This window comes from Quercus suber, unplaced genomic scaffold (assembly GCF_002906115.3).
Source record: "Quercus suber isolate HL8 unplaced genomic scaffold, Cork oak 2.0 scaffold_146, whole genome shotgun sequence".
NCBI lineage: Eukaryota > Viridiplantae > Streptophyta > Magnoliopsida > Fagales > Fagaceae > Quercus > Quercus suber.
In genome coordinates this window covers 312033-319359 of record NW_027069607.1, presented here as the reverse complement: position 1 = coordinate 319359, position 7327 = coordinate 312033, and the positions used below count along the sequence as shown (strand labels likewise).

Below are 7327 nucleotides of genomic sequence, written 5' to 3'. Positions count from 1 at the left end.
TTTTCCTTAAGCAAAAGTAAGTATCGTTTATAATAATTTTATCCATGGGGCCCATGCATGATAATGAATTGTACGTAGTGATTGACAATAAGTGCATTTTGATAGGATAAAATTTCAATCAATGGCTTCGCTGTTGCTCTTATTTCTCAATTGATTTTTAGTGTATTTTTTTTTTAGAAGAACTAGAACCCACTTAAATTTACTTTTTACATATAATTATAGTATGTCAACTTTCAAAAAATAAATAACATAAAATTTTCAGTATCCAAATACGACAATAAGATCTCCCATATAAATTAACATGATGGACAATTATTCTCTTTGCCTGCAACTTTCACAAGTACGTGGTCTTACATAATTACAAGAAGTGTGCTATGATACCGTCTCAATAGAGAGAGAAAGGGAGAGCATAATTTGCTTAGACGTTTTCCTTTCTTCCTTTTTAGGTGGTGGTGGGTGAGTAAATGGTGGAGCAAGAATAGGGAGAAATGGAAAAAGTGTCAAGTCTTAAAAATGAATATGTGTGGTATAAACTATGGGGACACTGAGAATCTGACATTATTATATGAAGGAAGATGTGGAAAGGTATACTTATTATGTATCAGTGTGTATGTGCTTGAGTTTCTTTACTTCTTTGTTCCCTTTTTTGCTTCCTTCCAAATTGCGCGTGAATTTTCATACCCATCTTTTTCTTTTACGATACACTTTCTCTTTTCTTTTGTTTTCCATTTTTTTTTTCTGATGAATTTTTTTTTTCTTTGTCAAAAGTAGTTTTGAGATATGCACGTAGGAACAGGGAAAGAGAAGTGCAAAGCTATTGATGAAATAGCTGAACAGTTAATACATTGAGTGCATGAAATAGAAATTGAAAAAGAGGTGGTGCTATAAAAAGGAGAGAAAAAGAAAATTAGATAACTCGGCACATTGTTACGCGTTTGGTTGGTTGGGCATGTACCATGAGAAAGGTATATGATATTATGATGTTGGGCATGTACCATGTAATGCTCCTCTCTCACATAGGGTAGATTCCACGTTTGTAATCAATTTATTTATATTATACTTTAGATGATAATTTCATTTTTATTATTTATTTATTTATTAGTTGTTACTTATATTATTAACATTTAAGTAATTTTTATTTCTTGGGTTAATACTTAATACCCTAATTTCATGAATGAAATGTGAGACTTCATTGGGCTATTGATTTAGATAATGACACTCCCTAAATTCCAATAAAGCCAGGTTTAGTCACAATATCAATCCTAACTGCATGCACCAGATCAGTCAATAGGATTTATTGTTATTCAGAAATTTTCGCAAGGGCGTGTTCTTCATTTATTGGTTTTTTTTTTTAAAGAGAGATTAATTACAATATGTTATTTGAACCCTTTTTCTCCAAGACCTTCAAGTATTTTGTATATGAGAAGGTATCAATTCAACTACAAAACCCTTGGCTTATTGACTTTCTTTTTTTGTGTGCAAGGCAGGAGTAATTATGCAATACTCCAAATTAAAGTATTACATAATCTTAATTAAATTTATATAACTTCTCATTCACTTGAAAAGGAGAAGCATTGCATTAAGAATATTCAATACTTTTTCACGAGGAAGAACAAAATCTTGCTCCTGATCAATACCATCTCACGCTAAATAAATCATCATTAATTGCAATACAAAATTATTTTTATTTATAAAAGGGTGTCCACCTTTACGACCAAAGAAGTTGGCGGCCAATTATAGTATTGGACACATTGTCATGTCCATAATTTTGTATCATGTTCAACAGCTGAATCAGTAGACGCAAGTCGAATTCAAATAGGAATCATTTTGAGATTCCTCTACTTATACATCATTTTCAATCTATTGACTTCAATCTCAAAGCCATCTATTCCTCAACCTTCTTGGCGATATTTCTCATCTCTAATTGAGTGTAATTATCATGTCTTCAAAGAAAAATAACCAGTAAGTTACATTTCTCCCCCCTTTAGTTTCTCTCTTATATGTTTAGGAAAAAAAAAAAGAGGTCTGAATTTCACAAAGTTTGTTTCAAAAAAACCGTTTTAATTTCTGCCACATATGTTCCTTGTATAGCATTAAATGCAATTCTTTTACCTTCTCTATTTCATATTTTCTTCTCACGGCCCCGAATATTGAATCCAAGACTTATTCAATATAGTTTGAGACCTAAAACGATAAATTTAAGTAGATCTTTTTATATTTAAATATCAAAGTCTTTTACATTTATTTATTATTATCAAACTACAGTTAATTTGATGAGTTAAAACTAATCAAATTAAGGTTAATTTCATATAGAGAATCAAATATCATTGTTCAAGCATAAAATTTAATATAAAAAGAATTATTTTTTTTAGTGTTTTTATAAATGAGGTTTACTTTATGTTGGATAATGTGATGCATGGTTAAGTAAAGTTATAACTTAATTTCAATTTGATTCTGGTGTTAAGAAAGAGATAGAGAATATATGGTGTGTGGTCATGTGGGAGATTAAGTGACTAATATTGACAATCTCCCATATAGAATATTGGTCAAAAATTAAAATCTCAAGCTATTAGGAAAAATTAATTGTCATTGATGATTTAGCATACAGCTTTCTTTTTCCCAAACAGTTTAAGATTTCAATTGGATTGAATTTTTATTGATCTAATATTTAAAGGTGAGAAAAATAGTGTACCATCCTTTTTACCTTTTTAAACCACTGAGCATAAATTTTTTTTTTGACCTTTCTATAAAGGGTGGAGCATTTTTATGTTTTTCATATCAAAGTGAAATGGAAGGTGTCCTTTGAAAGACCATGATTTAAAGTGAAGTAAATCTAAAGTTTAGATGGTGTTAACTTATTTAAAATTTAACCACTCTCTATTTCACTTTGAAATGAAAAGGATCTTGATATTTTCATAATCTATAGAACGGATTTGGATATTTTTATAAAGGGATAGGATGTTTTTGCAATGGGGGCCTTAGGCGTAGGCCTTGAGCCAACATTGGCCGAATCTTGAAGGTTGAATGCGTACATGTACTCATGAAACTCTTGAAAGTTTAACTCAAAATTAAACCATTCAATAAATTTTAACTTTATCAATAATTTATTGAATTCGTTGAAAAATTAAATCATCTTACATATCAATCATTGGAAATTCATAGAAATCTTATCTGAAGAAAGTCCACAATTATTATTTTTCCTTGGCCCAAATACATTTTACAAGCCCACTGGTAGGGTTGGCTAACATCAATATGAACTTGACAAACCCACTCGACACAAAGCTATCCAAATCGAAATTCATCTGATCTGAGAGGTGGATCCGTCGACGCCAAGTGTTGATTTGCGAGAACCGATATTATTGGTTTGAATCGCAGGTTCTCTGTCTAAACTCTAAAGATCAAATTCTGACTAATCCTATGATTTACTTTTTCAATATTTTATTAAATATCTTATTTACCTTTTATCTTTGATATTTTGGTTATCATCTAATCCGAAAATACAAACATGATGTATAAAAGCAACAATGTTTTTGTAATTTATATTTTGTATTAAATCTTCATATATGTATTTCCTTCTAATCTTCATGTTTCGTTTAAGGGTCCGTTTGGTTCCCGTAAAATATTTTCCGGAAAATAGGTATTTTCCGGAAATGCTATTTTCCGAAAAAGGAAAATATTTTTAAGTGTTTGGTTGTATTATGAAAATTGTTGTGGAAAATATTTTCATGTGTTTGGTTCAATTAGGAAAATGCTATTTTCCGGCAACAACCACACAACAACAACAACAAAAAATTGATTCCGGCGACAACAATAACACAACAACAACAACAACAAAAAAATTGATTCCGGCAATAACATCAACAGGCAGCAACAACAATAACAACAACAAAACAAAATTGAATCCGGCAACAACAACAACGCAACAACAGGCAGCAGCAACAACAACAACAATATCATCCGGCGACAACAACAGAACAACAACAACACAACGCAGATTCCGGCAACAACAACGCAAACCGAGTCGTCGACGAGATCGAGGAAGAGAGAGCGATGGGTCGTCGACTCTGGTTCTGGGTTTGGGTCGAACGATGGGTGGGTTTGGGTCGAGCGATGGGTCGCCGGCTCTGGTTCTGGGTTTGGGTCGAGCGATGGGTTTGGGTCGAGCGATGGGTCGTGGCGGTGGGTCGCCTGGGTCGAGCGATGGGTCGCTCCGTTTCTTCCTTCCTCTCTCTCTCTGTTTCTTCCTTCTCTCTCTCTCTCTCTCTCTCTCTCTCTCTCTCTCTCTTTTTCCGGAAACACTTTGAAGTGAAAATAGGTAGTGAAATTGATTTCCGTTGGGTAACGGAAAATTTGGAAGTGATTTTCCGGAAAATAGAATTTTCCGGAACACCCAAACACGCGAAAATGGCGAAAATCATTTCCGGAAATGGTTTACTCCCAATTCAAACGCAGCCTAAATAAATACAACAAATGCTTTAAAGTTTGGTACCTTAATATTGACCGAGCGTTTGGATTGAGATGATTCTTGCGGCACGTTTTCAGTTTCACGTTTTGGACTTTTTTTTTTTTTTTTTTGGCCACACTTGTTGACTTTGGGGGACAAAACTAACTGTGCATATACTGTGCATGCACTGTTCACGCAATATTTAATATTAAAAGTGAATCCCACAACACTATTCACACATTTAAAAATTATTTTGCTACAGTATTTTCAGCAATAATCAGTTTTTATCAATTTTCAGCAACAATAAGTGCTATCCAAACGGACCCTGAATAGAAATTGAACTCCCATAATTTTTTTTTTTTTTTAAAAAGACAGTCATTCTTTATACTTATCCGAAGCTATCCCTAGCTGATGATCACTACTTCTATACGACTAAAAATACTTATACAGGTCATGTGATTCTTTTTCCTAGTATATATAGGTCAAGCTACTCCATTTACTTGTAATAAATTTGCCACTTTAATCCCGATTGGATGCTGCCATGTGACAACTCCTTGAAACATGGAAGCATCCTATCAAGTCTAGTGCACAGGATACTGTATCCAAGCCGAACCCATCACTTAATCATGTCAATATCAGGTCTAATAAATTGAAGAGTCCACGGAGTCAGGGAGAGGAAATAGTGAAGACTAGTAGCACAGAAGGCAAACCAACTGCTGTGGACAAGAAGACCTGCATTTGCGCTCCAAGCACTCACGCAGCCTCATTCAAGTGCCACCTACACCGAACTAATGAAGCACAAAATTCATCATCTTCCAAAGATAGCAATAATAAGAGCGATCTGAACTTGAATTCCAAGAAAATTCACAGTAAAAAATAATTAATGGTTTAACAAGGTATAAACAAAATAATTGATGGCTTAACAGATTTAAACAAAATACATACAATAATCCAATCCATTTGTAAAAGATTGAGGATATCCATATATAACGAATTTGAATGTGGAGTCTGTTTAGTAATTGCATCTCTAGATTACATACATACATACATACATTCTATAATCCAATCCAAGAAAGGAAAAAGAATACATACAAATACAATCTGCATGAACTAAGAAACTTGCAAAGCTCTGACTCGAGCAGTCAGTTCCCTAACTTGGCTCCTCAAACGCTCAGGATTGCAAAAGAAATCAACAAACACCCGCCTTTGGAGCCCAACTCCCTGAGAATGATGTTTTACAATCTGGTGCCAGAGAATTGAGATAAAATTATCAAATATACAATAACAGGATCAGGCCTCAAAAAGCATGAAACATGTGAGCACTAACACACACACACACACACCCACCCATTAAGAAATATCTGGGCTTGTCTACTTTTTCTTTGACAACATTCAGGCTATTAATTCAGGTACTTGGCTTTCATTGGGAAGGTATATGTGGATAACTTGTTGTGAAGGAATCCTTGGAAGCTATAATGGCTTATGTTTTTTCAAAATTTTTTTTTTCCTTTTTGCAAGTAACAATAAAAATATGTAAAAGGACAGGTCAAGAACTAAGGTTACAGTTATCCAAAAATCCATAAAATAATTTAAACAGCTAGAAATCTAAATCCACAACTGATCTGAAGAATATAAACTTCAGTCTAGGCAATGAAAGCTTGAATGTAGATGTTCTAGAATCTGTTCTGGTATTTCTCTCTTCATGAGCACCAACAGAAGGAATAACTGGGCAGAATTAGATATTCCACTACTCCTATATCTTCCAAAGCAAACTCTCCAACAAGCCAACAGATCCACCGCAATCAAAAGCAAAACCCACATCAAGCCAAACAAAGAGAAATCCAGAGACCAATTTTAGTTAAGTGACAACTACATCCTAAGTAGAACCATTAATGAGTTGAGCTACATTGAGCACTAAGGTGTTCAAGCTTGGTTCGTTTATTTTACTATCAAGCAAGACCTGATTGAAGCTTATTAGTCATCAGGCTCAATTTTTATATTTAAGCTGAGTTCATTAATTTCAAGAATAAGCACCAACTTTTTCATGAAATCTGTTGAGTAAATTATTTTTACTACTTTATGCAATATTTATTTAAGCAACCCATAATTCTACATTTGTTAATTCATATTAGCCACTAAACTATATTCTAAAAATTTGCTAATAGTTTTATTTTTTTTTTTTTTTTTTTTTTTTTTTCACGCGTCCCCAACTTTTCAGTAGCCGCAACATGTGACTTTTCCACCAACTTATACTGTTCACGGACCCACAATTTTCACTTTTTAACAACTTTTTCATTAAAAATGGGTCCCACGGTATTATTCACACATTTAAAAATTATTTTGCTACAGTATTTTTCAGTTTTCAGTTTCAGTTTTCAGTTTTCAGCTGTATCCAAACGGGCCCTAAGCATAAAAATTTTTTTTGACCTTTCTATAAAGGGTGGAGCATTTTTATGTTTTTCATATCAAAGTGAAATGGAAGGTGTCCATTGAAAGACCATGATTTAAAGTGAAGTAAATCTAAAGTTTAGATGATGTTAACTTATTTAAAATTTAACCACTCTCTATTTCACTTTGAAATGAAAAGGATCTTGATATTTTCATAATCTGTAGAACGGATTTGGATATTTTTATAAAGGGATAGGATGTTTTTGCAATGGGGGCCTTAGGCGTAGGCCTTGAGCCAACATTGGCCGAATCTTGAAGGTTGAATGCGTACATGTACTCATGAAACTCTTGAAAGTTTAACTCAAAATTAAACCATTCAATAAATTTTAACTTTATCAATAATTTATTGAATTCGGTGAAAAATTAAATCATCTTTCATATCAATCATTGGAAATTCATAGAAATCTTATCTGATTGTCCACAATTATTATTTTT

At 33.0% G+C, this 7327-nt stretch overlaps 1 long non-coding RNA gene across 1 annotated transcript; it reads right to left on the bottom strand.

The window, feature by feature from the left end:
• Positions 1 to 4645: 4645 nt before the first annotated feature.
• LOC136068987 (uncharacterized) lies at positions 4646 to 6596 on the bottom strand. The gene is made up of 2 exons (XR_010630283.1): positions 5537 to 6596; positions 4646 to 5232 (listed from the first exon to the last, which is right to left on the bottom strand). It is a non-coding gene; the product is annotated as an uncharacterized LOC136068987 (long non-coding RNA).
• Positions 6597 to 7327: the final 731 nt, after the last annotated feature.